This window comes from Enhydra lutris, unplaced genomic scaffold (assembly GCF_002288905.1).
Source record: "Enhydra lutris kenyoni isolate GAN:26980312 unplaced genomic scaffold, ASM228890v2 scaffoldscaffold12, whole genome shotgun sequence".
In the NCBI taxonomy this organism is placed as follows: Eukaryota; Metazoa; Chordata; class Mammalia; order Carnivora; family Mustelidae; genus Enhydra; species Enhydra lutris.
This window is the reverse complement of record NW_019154096.1, coordinates 11,005,535-11,021,080: the sequence shown is the minus strand read 5'-3', so window position 1 is coordinate 11,021,080 and position 15,546 is coordinate 11,005,535. Positions and strand designations below refer to the sequence as shown.

The following is a 15,546-nucleotide window of genomic DNA, read 5'->3' as shown; positions in this document are numbered from 1 at the left end:
ACTATGAAGGGTACTATTAACCTACAGGAAAATATTGACTTGGTAATTTTGTTGTGTTATTCTTGTAGAAAAGGCAGCCCCATGTGTTTGATTCCCAACAACTGACAACAGCAGGACCACCTTAGCCAGGTCCCTGTGTTTCCTTTTCTTTAGCAAAAACTCTCTAGTTTATTTTAGGCCATTGACTTTAAGACTTTTTTCTCACATAATATGTATACAGGTTCAAATGTGAAATAGTACACAAAACTCATAATGAAAATGCCCACTGTCTGGTCCGTCCCCAAAATTACTCCTATGGCTCAGTGTTAACTAATTGTATTTGGCTTTTCCTGAAAGCTTTCGTCTGCATCTCTTTCTTGATTTTCCCCATGTTAGTTGTTACTTGTAGATGTCCTCCTATGAAAAATCGATGTGGTCTGCTTACACTGGAACATCTCTGTATAGCCTTTCCCAGCACCCTTTCCTTCATCCCACCTCCTGCACTTTTAACACCATGGGCGTTTGATTTGTAATATTCTAACTACATAAACATAACTCTCTCCTCCATGTGATTTTTCTTTTATTTCACAACTCTGTGTAAGTGTGGAGTTGGAAGAAACAAATGGAGACTATGTCATTTGGCTTGCAAGGACTCCATGTCATTCTGAAGCTCTCCAGTCCCTTCTCTTCTGCGTCTGAAACCTGTCTCATGTTGGTCCTCTTGGGATCCAGTCGCTCACTAAGTTTTCTAGAGACTTCCTAGAGACCCAGTACTTCATGTTATCTATCTCACAAATCTTTTCCCCTTCTTTGGTGGGGACAGCCTTTAGGGGTTGCCTAAGGAAGCATGTTTGAGAATTAAGCATTCTGAGCTCATAGCGATCTGGCTTCTCTTCATTCTCCTTTTACCCCTGACTACAGAGTGGCTTGATACGGAATTCTCAGGTGAAGATAAATTTCCCTTATTCTGAAGTCCTTCTCCCATTGTCTCCGAGGTGCTTATTGCTTTCTGTAAGTTGAATAGTTCATGATGTCTAACTTGTATACATTGTATGAAGGCTCTTATTAATCTTACCCTTACCAAAGTCCTTACAAAGTCTGCGGTGGTTTCTTATCCATTTTGTTACTATACTTGTGTCATGTGATTTGTATCTGTTGCAATCAGTATTACTCCTTGTGTTGGATACTTTCTGATGGCTTTCAAACTGCAATATGACATCTACAGTTGCAGAAGAACTTCATTATTTCTTTGGTAACTTGATGAATTTCATTCATTGGCTCTGTAGCTTAGTCATCAGGTGCCACGTAAATGACCTCCTCAAAACTTAGAAGCTTCCAGAGTGCACAACAGCTCCCACTCCTCACCTCTGCTTTCACATAGCAGCCTTGGCCACACACTCCCTGAAGGTCTGTGAGTCTGCTGGGGTGACTCCGCCCCTGTGACCCTCCAATTAGTGGCCTCCCAGCGTGGTCCTCACGTGTACACTGTCCTTGCTACTCAGGTCACATCGGCAGAGAAGTACCCTCTGCCTGAAATGAGTGTGCATGGAGAGTACTCGAGAGAATTGGGGCCACTAAGGCCATCTGTTGCCTTCTGGAAATCGTGTTCATTGGGTCTTGTATCTCTGTCTTGATGACCTTTATTCCTGCTCCCCCTTTTTTCTCTATTCTACATTTTGGGAAATTCCCTTTGACTTGTTATTTTAACTCTTCAATTTAATTTTTGATCTTTTTTTTTTTTTAATTTCAGAACACTTCTGTGAATGTCTTATTTTTATAGTATCTTGTTTTTTGGAGTCATTTTTGTTGAAGATAATGTTAATTATGTGTATATACACATAGGTGTGTACTTGTGTGTATAGAGAGCATGCTACTCTCATTCTTGGACGGGACATTTTCTTCTAGGACTTAGTCTCTTCTTATTGGCGTGGCTTTGTGTCTCTGCCGTGTTGAAGGTCTTGTCAAGTATCTGGTGACCCTCATTAGTTCCTTTGCACTGTGGAGAATGAGAAAGTGAAGATGAACTCTGCATGTAGGGCTAGTCAAACTCTGGTGGGCCCCGGGCAAAGAGGATGCTCTAATTTGTGTTTGCAGGTGAACCTGTGTTCATCTGTGTTCACATGTATTCATCTGTGTTTGCAGGTGAGGTCTGACCTCCAGTATCCCAGGTGGCATGGAACAGAAGTGTTTGGTGTCTGGCTGAGATAGAAAAATGTCAGTTAAAACGCTGGTTTCTGGGGCGCCTGGGTGGCTCAGTCCTTAAGCTTTTGCCTTTGGCTCAGGTCATGATCCCAGGGTCCTGGGATTGAGTCCTGCGCTGGGCTCCTTGCTCGGCGGGAAGCCTGCTTCTCCCTCTCCCACTCTCCCCGTTTGTGTTCCCTGTCTTGCTGTGTCTGTCAAATAAATAAATAAAACCTATAAAAAACAAAACAAAGCACTCTGGGTTTTGGTTGGTGCCTTCCTCTGCATCTGGTAAGCCTCCGGTTATTCTTCGGTTTCATTTTTCCAAGGAACAGCTTCACTCTGATCTCAGGGTGGAGGGGGTTGGTTGCATAGCTGCTTGGCCTGGGTCAAAGAACCTCGAAGCCCCACATAGAGATTTGTACCAGATTCTGCGGTTTCCAGCCCCTTCTCACATCCTGCATTTACAAGCCCACAATGCCTCCATTTATAAAGTCTCTGGAATTTTTACATGTTTTTTGTACTTAATTATTTTTGGTAGAGCTTGATGAAGCATGTTTTATTTCTCACCACATTTTCTTGAAACCCCAAACAACTTTTATATAAAGGAAGTCACAAGAATGTGATTTATCCCAGCTGTTTTAGTGCAGGTTCATCTGTCTGTGTGCCTAATTATTTTATGCAATACTGGCTTTGGCATATAGGTTGATACCACTAATATCTCCATCTTAAAGGTAAAGAAGCTGGGGCTCAACGTAGTTTGAGTATTTGCCCATTTGTCCCAGATGGACAGCAACATTGGGATAGAGCCCCTCTTTACCCTTGCCTTTTGGTGATAGGAAGGGGTTCAGTGATATTTTTCTCTGAATGCGAATCTTCATCCCTTTTACTCACTGTAATTTAGATAATTCTCCAGGGAGGCAGAAAAGAAGAAGCAAGAAAATCAAGGTGTTCAGCCTCCAATTTAGGAACTTAAACAGACTTTTCTGCCTCATTAAGCGAACATTGAAGAAAGAAGAGAAAAAACAAGCCATTGACACTGACATTTCTATATTCACCATTTCTATATATTTTCAAACTCAGACATCCCAATAGGCATGATTGGAACTTTATTTTCCCCTTCTTTTTTGACAGCTTCATTCATATTTAATCTTCATGTTAATTTTTTTTCACTCACCTCGATTCACTCTCCATTAAATGCTATGCACACTTGCCTATAGTATAAAAACAGGATATTTTGTTTTAAATAGCTTCAGCTTAACTCCTATTTTTTTTCATTTGTCATAGGATGGATGTGTGTTTAAACATCATTTGACGTAGTTATGTATGCTTTACAGTGTTCTCAACTAAATTTCTAGCAGATATGTTATTCACCACTTTGTCATTTTTAAGCAAGTGGATGGAAGAAGGCTGCCACTCCTAATGTTGAAAGCACCGGTCACATGAGAGCAGTTACGGACTCCAGCATATTTCCATCCCTGTCACTGGAGCAGTGCTGGATTTTAAATCCCCTTTCCCTTTTTTGGCAAGAGATTTTAATTTTCAGCAAACTTGGGCAGTTTCTCTCTTTTACTTTTTTAATCAGCCCAAAGGAAATGTTTTAAATTTTGAAAATTTACTTGAATTAAATGTCCTTTGATTTAAAAAAAAAAAAAAAAAGTTGCTGGTACTGCTGTCTGGGGCCCAGACCTCATGGTTGCACAGGTCACTGCTGAGGGATCAGGACCAGAGATCACGCTGAGTTCCTTCAGGTGCAGGTGGGGAGCATCCAGACCCTCCACTGGTCCTAGAGACCTCTGGCTAGTGCCCACATGGAGCTCTCTTGGGTGCAGGCGGGGAGCGCAGTTCAGACCCAGCTCTCACGGGTGCAATTAGAGCACAAAAGGCTGTAGCTCTAGAGAGCACAGGCTGGCACCCACACCAGACTCCCTCACACAGGGGCGGGAGTGCACCCAGCTAAGCAGTGGTGCAAGCAGCAGAAAGCCGGGAGATCAGGGACCACGGACTGGGTGCTTGGCCAGACTTCCTCTGGCACGGGTGGTCCCCAGCAGTGGCCGTCCTGGGTGTGTGGGCTTAGGCCCGTGCCCGTGACCACCTGATTCCACCAGGTGCCCCTTAAGATTTTTGGCTCTTTTTGAGTGCTTTTAACCAGACTCTAGGTTAATGTTGGTCCCCAGTCACAGGGCACTTTCTTATTGGGGTATTACTTTCCAATGGGTCAGTTCTGGTGGCTCCCCTCACTTCTGTTTATCCTCCGATATCAGTGCTATCATTCCCATCCACTTTACCTCTCTACTGGTGTCTTCTGCCCCCGTGGAGATCCAGAAGTGTATAATCCTACATCTCAGTCTGATTCCATGGGTGTTCAGAGTGTTCTGGTAGATATTTAGCTCACTTTAAGGGACCAGTTAAAACCGGGTCTCCTACGTCTATGTCATTTTACCCCCCACCCTAAAAATTTTGTTTTAATATGAGGAGTATCTGCATGTGAATGGGTGATTCTAGAATTATCTTCCATATTCCTGAATAGAGCTGATCTTAACAGGTCCTCACAAATAGCAATTTTTGGGAAATAGGTGACTTATTACAGTGGATAGCAGTGTAAGTATATTGATATATGTTTATGAGATAGAAAAGTCTTTAAAATTAAAAATGCTACTACTCCCTCATTACGTTTGCTAAAATAACCAGTAAATTCTAAAATGTTAATTTCTCTATCCTGTGTTTTCTTTTTATCCTGGATTTCATACTGCAATAACAATGCCTTTTTTTCTTGCTCTGAAATGTTAATTCCAGGGGCACATGCCTGGCTTAGTTGGTTAAGCACCTCTTGATGTTGACTCAGGTCATGATCTTGGGCTCCTGGGATAGATCCCCATGCCAGGCTCTGTTCTTAGCCCAGAGTGTGCTTGTCCCTTTCCCTCTGCTCCTCCCCCTGCTCCCCTCTCTCTCTCTCTCTCTGAAATAAATCTGAAAAAATGTTAATTCTAATCTTCTGCTTTTTTAACATTGGAGCAATATATGCTGTAAGATGATCATTACTTCGATATCTTTTTTTTTTTTTCAGATTTTATTTATTTGACAGAGAGACAGAGATCACAAGTAGGCAGAGTAGCAGGCAGAGAGGGGGAAGCAGGCTCCCTGCTGAGCAGAGAACCCAATGCAGGACCCAAGGCAGACACTTAACTCACTCAGCCACCCAGGTGCCCATTACTTTGGTATCCTTGAAAGTAAGAGTAATCTGATTAAATTGTACTGTTTAATTTTAATTTTCAATGTGTTCAACCATAGGTAAAGTGGAAAGAACAGTAGGAGTATCTGTACCTTCACAGTCTCAACCATCAATATCACTTGCCATATGATACATCGTGATTGAAATATATGGTTTGATGCTTTGGCTGAATTAAAACTTTAACAAAGCTAATTTTGAGTCATAGAGATAAGGCTTTGCCCATTCACAGATGATAAAGATGACAAAAATGAATTTGTCACAAATTCACCCATGATTTTCTAGTAGTTGTCTTTAAGTATTTGTATCTTGGCTCCCTGTGGGGTTTATTTTGTATATGATCTAAGGAATAAATAAAAATTTATTTTATAAAGTGATAATGAGTTTTTAAAACCATATATTAAGAGACCTGTGTTCATACCCTCAATTTCTTAATGCACAGATTTATTTCAGATTCCTTATTCTGTTCTGTTAATAGTTCTCTGTGCGCACACCACAGTGGTTCAGTTAATGAGGCTTATATGTAGTCTGGTAGAGGAAGCTGTCCTTTCTCCTCTTTGTTCCTTTTATAAAACATTTTTCCTTTTATGATTTTTTTTCAACACAAACTTTATAATCAACCTGTCTAGCTTAAGCAAACAGTAAATATAAGAGCAATCACATACATAGAAAAGCTTGATACTGGTGTTACTATCATTAAAGACAGTTGGGGAGAATGAGTATCTTCTTGACCCTTTCTAGTCTTCTGTAGAAATATTGAATGCCATCCTATTTATCGAACTCTCTTGGTATCACTCGACACTTCAAATCTTTTTTTATAGCAATCCCTGTAGGTTTGGCATACTTTAAAAGTCCCCTTCCATTTTTTTTTTTTTTTTTGCTATTGCTATTAAAAATTGAATCACTCCTTCCTTTCTAATATCTTTATTTCTTTATATATAGGATAGGTTTTGACTTTTGTACATTACTATCCTGCTTCTATACTGAAATACTTTATCAAAACAAGTTTGGGGGTTTTTTGTTTGTTTGCTTGTTTTGCTTCTCCATGTAATTTATCAAAACCCAAGACCTTGAGATCATGACCTGAGCAGAAACCAAGAGTTGAGACACTTAACCAATCGAGCCACCCAGGTGCCCCATATTGGTTGTGATTTTTTTAAAACAGCATTAACATTATCTGTTTTTTTTTTTAATTATTTATTTATTTATTTGACAGAGAGAGAGATCACAAGTAGGCAGAGAGGCAGGCAGAGAGAGAGGAGGAAGCAGGCTCCCCTGCTGAGCAGAGAGCCGGATGTGGGGCTCGATCCCAGGACCCTGAGATCATGACCTGAGCTGAAGGCAGAGGGTTAACCCACTGAGCCACCCAGGCGCCCCCATTATCTGGTTTTTGAAGATGAAATTCCTCTGTGAAAATATGAGACTGTACCTTTTTGGAATGTGGGTTAGGATATAGTTCTTAGATAAATTCCATTTCTTTTAGAAAATTGGAATTTAAAATTTCTATCTCTACTGGTATCAATTTGGTGAATTACATTTTCTGAGAAAAGTAGTCTGTTCATCTTGGTTCCTTTTCTTCTCTCTTCCTTCCTTTTGGTCTTCCTAAATTTGTCTTGTAAAATTTCCAGTGTATTGAGTTATTAACCCTTGTTCTTGCTGGTGTCTTAGAGCCTTCACATCTTTTTGTTTTTATTTTTTTATTTTTTTTAAAGATTTTATTTATTTATCTGACAGACAGACATCACAAGTAGGCAGAGAGGCAGGCAGAGAGAGAGAGGAGGAAGCATGCTCCCCGTGGAGCAGAGAGCCCAATGTGGGGCTCGATCCCAGGACCCTGGGATCATGATCCGAGCTGAAGGCAGAGGCTCCAACCCACTGAGCCACCCAGGCACCCCACATCTTTTTATTTTTTAAATTTTATAGATATTTTTCCCCAAAGAAACTACATGTTTACTTATTAGCTTAGTGTACTTTAATAGAAAAAAAATACTTCTGCTTGCAACTTGATTGTTTACTCTTATTCTGTTGGTTTGCTCTATTGCTTTTTTTCTAAATCTTGGGCTGTGTGTTCAATAAAATGTCCAAAAGAGCTACCTCATTATGTTGTTTGTCTCCTGTATGTGCTTATGTTTTTGTATCCATATGATTTGTGCATTGAGAGAGTGTAAAAGAGTTGCCTAAAATCAGTTCACATTTGGTGATTTTTTTTAATCCATTATAATCCTTGTACTTTATGAAGACTGTTGCTTATTACTGTATAACTTGGCATCCTACTTTGTTCCTCTTTATTCTTTGAATATGGACTTCTCAGATACCCATATCACTGCCCTAGTTAGTAGGATGCTCTTTAGGTTGTGATCTCTCTTCTTGCTTGACTTATTTCACTCACCATAACCTCCTCCAGTCCCATCCATGTTGATACAAAAGTTGGGTATTCATTACTTTCTGATGGAGGCATAATACTCCATTGTATATATGGACCATATCTTCTTTATCCATTCGTCCATTAAAGGGCATCTTGGTTCTTTCCTCTTTATAATTGCTTTTTGTCTTGAGATTTGAGTTTTTAAAACATCTGCTCAATTCCTTCAAATATCTTCAATACTTTCTATAATTTGATCTGAATTTTTAAAATAATATGTGTTTATAGCATTTGTTTCTCATTCATTTCAAACTAGATGTGTTCTGTAATACCATAATTTGTAAACAAAATTTCCATGTCAACTGTTAAGGATCACTGTGCTTACTCAAAAGTATTTTTTTTTTAAGATTTTATTTATTTATTTGACAGAGAAAGATCACAAGTAGGCAGAGAGGCAGGCAGAGAGAGAGAGAGAAGCAGGCTCCCTGCTGAGCAAAGAGACCGATGTGGGGCTCGATCCCAGGACCCTGAGATCACGACCTGAGCTGAAGGCAGCGGCCCAACCCACTGAGCCACCCAGGTGCCCTCAAAAGTACTTTTAAAACTGTAATGAAAACAGAAGGACAAACACACAAATCAATGTTTGGTACATTGTTACGGGAGAATGCAGGACATTCATTTTGAGAGTGAAATTTGATAAATTATTTTGCCTCTTCTATAAGCATTTTCAGCACTCCAGTCTTTACCAGATTTGAGTAGTGCCTGCCATCAGCAGAAGCAGACCATGGGCATTTGCTGCTCTGGAATGCAGCTGACTTGAATTTGGAGGACATGTGGAGAGTGACAGGTGGTCTCATTGTCCTCAGGCATGACAAGTGTTAGTTATCGGAATGGGTGTTTGGAGTCCAGGATTGCCTTGTGCTGGAAATGAGCCAGAGGCTTGGTTTGTCTAACTTATGTTTGCATCTGTAATCCCAGAGTCCTTTCACTGGACAGGACCTGGGACAGGAACCACTGTCCTCAGGTCTAAAGGCACTGCCAGCCATTGGCCAGCTTCCAACTTCTGATCTGGATTGGGAAGGAGGAAATAAGGAGAGGTTTCTAAAGGGTACAGACTTTCTACTGTAAAATGAATAAGGTCTGAGGAGCTAACCTATGACATGGTAGCCATAGTTGATAACACTGTTGGTGTAATGGAAATTTCCCAAGAGTAGAACTTAAACTTACTCACCAAGTAAGTTACACATGTGAGGTGATGGATGAATGAATGAAGTGAAGGAAATCCTTTCCTATTGTATACATATCAAATCATCACATTGTACACTTTAAGTATCTTGACACTCTATTTGTAAATTATACCTCAAGAAAGCAGGGAGTGGCAGAGGAGACAAACCACATTGAATCTTCTGGTGCTGACAGAACTCTGCTGGGGATATGGGCACTGCCTCAACCTCTGAAAGCAATCCATTCTGTCCCATTCATGCCCAGAGCAACTGAAAGATAGGATGGCCTAGAAAGAGGCCATCCTCTCACAATTTGCATTCCTTGTTGGGGAATTCAGCTGTGTCCATGTCTTTTCTTGCGGGTATTTGTTATCTTGATATAGCATTTTCCAATTAGCCCCATAACTAAATAGCCCCATGCAGAAATAGACACCATCTTGTACTTGAAATCCACATTTTAGAAACCTATGTTCCTCCAAGATGCTTAAAAGTAAAGCCATTTATATAGCTATTAAAATTTGTGGAACATACAAACATTCTCACATAATCTTTGGCTTAACTAAATTCTTATTATTTGCTCAGCTTGGTCAGCCTGATGCACATCAAGATATAAGCTGCATGGCCCTCTCATCCAGTAGGTGGTAAGGCTTCTAGCCTTGAATAGGTCCTCCATTAAGAAGCTCCTACAGGGAAAGCAGTTAACACCCCTGCCCTAATCAGAGGAATTTTTTTTTTTCCTTTTGCCTCTTTAAGTCTAATTATTAGCTTTGGACACTGTGTGTGTGTGTGTGTGTGTGTGTGTGTGTGTGTGTGTGTGTGTATATGCGTATGCACATGGTGTGCCTAAGTAGTCATGGTCCATCTTTCCCCCAAACACTTATTTCTTCTAACCCTGCAAGGCATGTATGTATGCAGACTCTATTTCTCACCAATATCCTTACAGGTTGGCATGTTACTATTTAAGTGATGTGACAAGATTTGTACACTCCCTCTGTCTATACAACCATGTCTGGTACCCTTCAGTTACCAATGACTTCATCTGAGCAATGGCACTGCTGTTGCTTTTTCCTCCTTTGCTCTTCCCCCACAGGCCAGTCCCCTGGTCCCAGGTCACTCTGTTGTCCCTGCTGTCAAGCCATGCTCTGGAAACCTCGCCGCCATGTGTGAGCCAGGGAGTCTGTGGGAAGGCGAGCTAGAAATTGGAAGTCCAGGGCCAGAGTGGGATTCTACGGTTAGAAATGGAAGACTATTTCTGAAGAAACCTATCTAACTCAAGTTGAGTTGATAGAATAGATAGAAGTAACCAAGAAGCACAGGTTTTCAGAGCCAACTAAGTCAAAAGGGAGTATTTCCTGATCAGGTAAAAAGTTGAAACCTCAGTCACCCAAGGATGTAGGAATCCAAAAGACCCAGGAAAGGAACTGCAGGCAGAAGTACACAGATCTGAGAAAAAGAGCCCTTATTGAGGAGAACACCTGAAGATCCACATGAATTTTTCTAACCTATACAAGTGATATAAAGCAAAGTTGGGAATGAATAAAATCCACGTTCACCTCGTGGTCTGTGTTCCTTTATTTCCACAGGGTATAGTTGGAATAGTCCGCAGAATGTCTTGGGAGAGGTTGGTGAGGGAGAAAGAGTTCCTGGTAGAACTAAGCAAGAAGAATTCTTAGTTTTTTTCTTTTTTTTTTTTTCCCTTGCATCACCCCTCAGATTAAAATCATACATATCTGCTGCTAAATAATACAGAGTGACATTAAAGATACATGTTGCTTACTAATACTTGAATGAATGCAAATTTTATATTGAGAACTTTTACCTCAGTCCCAAATGTAACATTTAAACAGTCCTCAATAATACAATAAATGTCAGAGCAATCACTTTGATCAAATGTAACAGTCTTTCTAGAGAAGAAATTTGAACTTTGTTTAAACAAATACATTTGAAGTAATTTTCTTTGTTGTCTATTCTTAGTCCCCTGGCAAGTGTGATTAATAAAACAAAGATTAAAAATGATTAAATAACTTGCAGATTTAGGATGGTTTACAAGGTGATCTCTTTAGGAAACTTAATAACTCTTGTTCTAGGGACCACATTTCATGCCTAGGTGTGGGTTGGAGCTGGACAGAAGTGAGCCATGTTCTGTTCTGAGTTCTGTGGTCCTCCTCTTCAGCCGTTCATCTGCGTTGTTTGTAACACGTCCGTACTTGATGCTGAGGAAGAAGTTGCAGGAGTCATAGGTCCTTAGTGTTACTTTGTTGACTCATACTGATGCACTTGGGCAATACTGTGAACTGTGACATTTGTTTTCTTACATGCCTGTGTTCTCATCTGAAAGAGGTCTACCCGATCTGGTTATTGGGCTACACGGTACACACTCAGTCTCCTGGTCCACCCATGCCCAGCCTACCCTATACCAAGTTGCTTTAACATTCTTGACCTTTGTGTCCCTAACAAAGGTTGATTTTTGCGGGCTTCCAGATTGGAAACGATCTGTCAATTACTGTTACCCTGGGGTATATGCTGCTAAACAGGATTTATGACAGGATTGTTTTTAATCCTAATTAGATATGAGACCTCTTTGTTAGTCATTGACTAAGGTTATCACGTTTGACCCGCAAATTATACCCCAGAGGAGACCACCTTGCTTGTTCTCAATTCCTCAATCATTCCCTGATAACATATTAAAATCCATGCCTCTGGAGGTCAATTTGTGGTTTGTCACTCTTGAACTTTATAGGAATAAAATAGCAAAATATACTGCACTCCCATCTCTTCATTAATGTTGTATGGAGTTCTCTTCTATAAAACTTTCTGCTTACTATTATTTATGATGCCCTTGAATAATTCTAGTTACAAGGCTCTTATAAAATTAGTATCTATTCTCTAAGCTATAATTTCTAGATATGGTAATTTCAATTTTTTATTATGTTAGTCACCATATAGTACATCATTATTTTTTGAGGTAGTGTTCCATGATTCATTGTTTGTGTATAACACCCACTGCTACATGCAATCCGTGCCCTCCTTAATACCCATCACCAGGCTCACCCATCCCCCATGCCCCTCTCCTCTAAAACTCTCATAGTCCATAATCTCTCATCATTCATCTTCCTCTCCAATTTCTCCTCTTCATTTTCCCTTTCCATCTCCTGATGCTCTCCATGCTATTCCTTATGTTTCACAAGTAAGTGAAACCATATGATAATTGACTTTCTCTGTTTGATTTATTTCACTCAGCATAATCTCCTCCAGTCCCATCTATGTTGGTGCAAAAGTTGGGCATTCATCCTTTCTGATGGCTGAGTAATATTCCATTGAGTATATTGACCACATCTTCTTTATCCATTCGTCTGTTGAAGGGCATCTCTGCCCTTTCCATAGTTTGGCTATTGTAGACATTGCTGTTATGAACATTGGGGTGCATGTGCCCCTTTTTCTCACTACATCTGTATCTTTAGGGTAAATACCCAGTAGTGCAATTGCTGGGTCACAGGGTTGCTCTATTTTTAATTTTTGAGGAACCCGCACACTGTTTTCCAAAGTGGCTGTACCAATTTGCATTCCCACCAACAGTGTAAGACGATTCCCTTCCTCCAGTTTTTATTTTAAATTATTTTTATATACCAGTTTAACCCTCCATAGGTTTCTCTGTTGTATTTTTTCTCTTATTTGTAAATGAGGTTAAGGTTGGCCTTGAGATTGGCCAAATGCTTTCCATTTCCTTTGTTAATAATCACTCCTAATAAGATGTTATTTACCTCCTCTTTATATTCTTACAGTTCTGCCACAATATGAGCTATATTCATTATACTGTGAAGGTTTACCCAAGTAAAACTACATTTTCTTCTTTTCTTTTCTTTTTTTTTTTTTTTTAAGATTTTATTTATTTATTTGACAGAGAGAGACACAGCAAGAGAGGGAACACAAGCAGGGGGAGTGAGGGGGGAGAAAGCCGGCTTCCCATGGAGCAGGGAGCCTGATGCAGGGCTTGAGCCCAGGACCCTGGGATCATTTCCTGAGCCAAAGGCAGATGCTTAATGATTGAGCCACCCAGGTGCCTCAAAACTATCTTTTCAAGAAAGAAAAAAGCCAGATCCCCCAGCTAAACCAACCTGTTGCAACTCTGTTTTGTTTTGCTAATTGTGTGATTTCTGACAAGAGTTCTCAGTTCTATTGTCTGTCGAAATCTCTTGCCAGTTTTCATATTCTTTGCTGTCTTATTTATTAGCAAGAAATTAGGTGTAATAGGATTTTCAAGATGTAATTCTGTTCTTTTCATTAGTTGTTAAAAAATTTACTCTGGCATTATCCAGGTGTCTTCAGCAGGGTCTGAACTCCCTCTGATTGTGACACGCAATCCAGCATCTAGTTGGTCATAGTGGCTCAATGGAAGAATAGGTTCTCAGCCCCAAATGCTTACAGCCATGGACAAGATTCATTTAAATTATGTAAGCTCTTTACTTTCAGTGCTCTTGCTTGTAAAATGGGATAAAATTTCCCAACTCTTCATGTTGATATTACAGTTGACTATGATGTGAGCATCCCCTAAAATTGAAAAATAGTCTTTAATCCTATTAACTGAATGTCCTGATCATCATGCTTCTGACCTTAATTTTAGCTTTGATATTACATTGCTACTATGTAAACTGGCTCTATTTTATAGACCTGGAATCTATTAAAAAGTTAGCTTTGTAATCACCTATGAACTTCTTTCTCATCTTAATCCTAAAGAAGACTTTGGTTCTGACTACAGCAATGATTGTGTGTGTGTGTGTGTGTGTGTGTGTATTTTCACAGATTTGTGCCTGTTAGCAAGGATATTTTAAAAAGTTAAAAAAAAAACTAGATAATTTTAGTCTTAGCAAATGAGATGCAAATAAAGACGGCTTTTTTTTTTTTTTTTTCCTTAGATCTAGCTTATACTGAGTCACATGAACAACTGTAAGGTCTGTGATCTAGTGGAAGGAGCATTGGAGTAGCCTTAGCACATAGGTTGGATCCTAAGCCCTGATAAAACAAGCTGTATTCAACAACAAGAGGATGGGTCAATTTTAGTTAATCTATAGAGTTCATATTAGTAAAAATACACACAGTTAACAAACAGAAATATACGTACTTTTTAACTTAAAAAAATTTTAAAGGGAGATAATTGTTTTTAATATAAAACTAAGGTCATTATAGAAGATAATAGTACAAACCCCTTTAAGTACTACTCGATTGACCAAAAATTAATTTTTTCATATATTAAACATACAAACAAAACCTGGTAGTTGAAAAAGCTGTATGTCTCTCATTAGTTTTGTTCATTAACTAACTTACCCAAAATTGCACAATAAAATATCAGAGCTGTGTTTTAAATCCAGGGAGTTTGACCTAGAGGCCGTGTTCTTTTTTTTTTTTTTTTTAATTTAACAGACAGAGATCACAAGTAGGCAGAGAGGCAGGCAGAGAGAGAGAGAGGAGGAAGCAGTCTCTCTGCTGAGCAGAGTGCCTGATGCGGGGCTCGATCCCAGAACCCTGAGATCTTGACCTGAGCCAAAGGCAGAGGCTCAACCCACTGAGCCACCCAGGCGCCCCTAGAGGCCATGTTCTGAACCAATGCACCCTATTACCTCTTAATTCACTAGACTCCATGTCTTCAAATGAGAAGTTAGAGTCCTAGTCTGTCTGAGGATTAAATGATTTCTTAGCACAGTGCCAAGGACAGAAAAATAATTCAACAAATGTTGTGATTCACTGTATAATGCTTTTAGTTAGGTGGTTAATTCAGAAGATCTAGGATTAACCCCAAATTCATGGCCTCCAGATTAGTGTATGTTTTTCTGGTCAACTGCTACTCAAAGAGTAGGAATTACAGCAAATAGTTAAACCTCAAAGATGAACTTCCACATGAAAACTGAATTAGACTGATATCCAGTAATGGGTCAGATATCAAGGTGGGGGGGGTAATATACCTTAAAAGAAATAGGAAACTACTACATGCAATTATTAGTCAAATTTAAGACAACACTGGAGGACTTTACTATAAGCACAGATGAAAACCTTTCTGTATTCTTTGATGTGTGCAGATTGATGACCTATCTGCTAAACCAGGACATGGAGATCTGTGCCTTAGACTGGATTGGCTTGGTCCATCCCTCTTGTAAATATTAACTCTTCTCCTGTGGTTTTATTTTTCATGTACCTGATGAATAAATTATTTGATCACCTTTCTGTATATTTCAAGGTCATGTGGAGAACTCCTGAAGAATACTCCTTTGAGCCTTTTGCCCATTAAAGATTGTCTTTATTTTTTGGTTTGTAGGATTGTATTAAGTATTCTGAATAGGACTTCATGGTCAGATACACCTCTTCCAAAAATCTGTTACATTCTATGCCTTTTTAAAAAATTTTAAATATCTTGGGCTGCCTGGGTGGCTCAGTGGGTTAAGCCTCCGCCTTCAGCTCAGGTCATGATCTCAGGGTCCTGGGATCGAGTCCCACATCGGGCTCTCTGCTAGGCAGGGAGCCTGCTTCCTGCTCTCTCTCTCTCTCTATACTTGTGATCTCTCTCTGTCAAATAAATAAAA

The 15,546-nt window shown here is 39.7% G+C and overlaps 1 pseudogene; it reads left to right on the top strand.

Moving 5' to 3' along the window:
- LOC111144763 overlaps positions 1-15,546 on the top strand; it is a 133,811-nt pseudogene that overhangs the window by 63,847 nt on the left and 54,418 nt on the right.